The sequence below is a fragment of the Vigna radiata genome, chromosome 7 (genome assembly GCF_000741045.1).
Source record: "Vigna radiata var. radiata cultivar VC1973A chromosome 7, Vradiata_ver6, whole genome shotgun sequence".
Taxonomy (NCBI): domain Eukaryota; kingdom Viridiplantae; phylum Streptophyta; class Magnoliopsida; order Fabales; family Fabaceae; genus Vigna; species Vigna radiata.
In genome coordinates, this window is record NC_028357.1 from 5757304 (window position 1) to 5759664 (window position 2361).

Here is a 2361-nt window from a genome sequence, read left to right on the forward strand (position 1 = left end):
TTGTTTGTTATTGCTCTTTGATTGATCCTATATTACTGTTCACAGTTCATGCTTTACAAAATACCAAAAACTAAAAATTGCTATTTTTTTTTTTTTGCTTTTCAGGTCTCGTAGAGCTGTAAAAGAGGATCACAATTATTTTAAAAAAATAAAAAGGAATTGATTAATGTCAAATTTTGTCTCCTGATATAACGTCGTTATCGAATTCGACGTGAAAGGCAAAAAATATTCGACGTTAAATTGACGTCGAATTTTGTCTCCTGATATAACGTAGTTATCGAATTCGACGTGAAAGGCCAAAAATATTCGACGTTATAGGCTGTTTTTGTACTAGTGTCTTCTCGTTTACAAATACCATTCAATTTCCATACTTTGACTTAGAACTGTTTTGTTATTGAAAATATGTTGGATCCATTTTTATGTTTTCATGGAGATCTTTCTTTCGTTTATATTTTAGAGCATTTGTCTATAAAAATTTGCTCTCTTGGATTTGAAAGTGCACAATGATCATAAGGACTCACTTATGTATCAATGAAGCTACACTTTCAAATCCGAAGAAAGGAAAATGTGTTTTGGAACCATGGTTCAAAATATGTTTAAGAAATATCAGTATCATTGCATAGTTTGATATAATATGATCTAAATCTTTATCATTTTTGGATGATTCATTTTTTAAGTTTTCCTGGAGTTGTTCTTTACCCTCACATTTCATAGCAAACTAATTCAATATATGAAAAACAACTTTAGGAAACTTAAAAAATGAATCATTATATATACAAAATGAAATCGGATAATGGCACTGGCTGACATCAATATATATTATGATGTCGAATTTTGGCAAAAAACCGATGTCATATACCTTAAAGGATTTCAAAAAGAAATCCATTTTTTCAAAGCTTCAAGAAATCTAGATATGTTAACTTTTTTCTTTGGATTTTTATCATACCTTCAAGCATCACAAAAGATTTTCATAATGACAATGAATCAACGACAAATAAATGCATTGCTTTTGTGCACTCGAAGGAGTTAATAGAAATGCAAAGAAAAAAAGGTAACAAAATGATTGTGGTTACAAAAGCTTTGTAGAAAAGAAAAGTTTGGTGAATGGAGGTGTAGGGATTTTTAAAGGACCCGAAACTCTATTTAAAGTCAAACTGTGGGGAAGCAAATGAGTGTTTCGTATTCATTTATTCTGGTATGGACGTTTGTTATTACCTAAGTGGACATTACATGTATACCTAGGATGTAGTTTAACGTCGTTTTTAACGTTGTTTATGGGAGTAATTAGACGTTATTAACTAAATAATGTCGAATTGTGGTGTTAATCAACGTTTAGGATATTGCATTTATTTACAACAATGTCAACGATCATTTTTAATATTTGGTATTCAGAGGCTAAACGTTGAACACATGATATTATACATTGTTTTTATACTAGTGAAAAAGGTTGAATTATGTTTTGAAATTTTTTATTAATATAGTTTTAAGGCGTAAAGAAAGTTTATCATGATAAATATTTTTTTAAACTTTAAGTTTATCACTAATTGAAATTATTCTTAAAAGAATTAGTACAATAAAAAATCAATAAAATGAAATTTTGAATAACTTTAGGAGAATTTGTATAACACTAAATTATTCTTAAAATTAGATTTTTGAGAGTAAGCATGTTCAATTTTTCTTACTAACATCTCACATTTATAAGATTCATTTAGAGAGTTAAAAAAAAAAAAGGTATAAGAGAATGTGAGTTCAACTTTTTCAGTAATAAAATACTAACCATTAACATTCTTTTATAAAGAAAAATAGATTTATGAATAACTTAACTTAGAAATTTAAAACAAAAATTGAGGAAGCTCACTCAAATAGTTTTCAATACCTTCCAAATACTAGTGCAAAAACGCTGTTTAACGTTGGTTAATTTAGGTTTTTAACATCACCTTCCCAACCGACGTCTATACGGGTGACGTCTATGTGACGTCGGAATTCATCCAACCGACGTCTATATACACGTCAGTTAACGATATCCACCGACGTTTATATAAATGTCTGCTTATACTCAAACCGACGTCTATTTACTCTATATAGACGTCCGCCTATTCCTAAACCGACGTCAACATGAATATATAGAGGTTGTAAATGACACTAACTGACGTTTATGTTCTTATAGACGTCGGACCATGCACTAACCGACGTCTAACAAGGGTGTTGTGTTTTAGTGCAGTTTTGATCCAGACTTTCGGTAGCATTGTGTAACACTCTCCTCTCGCTAGTTTCCCCACAAAAAAAGCTTGCGTCTTTTGAATCTTCTATGACATTCAACCCAAAACCGAACCTGGGTCCATGACTACTTCCCATTATTCA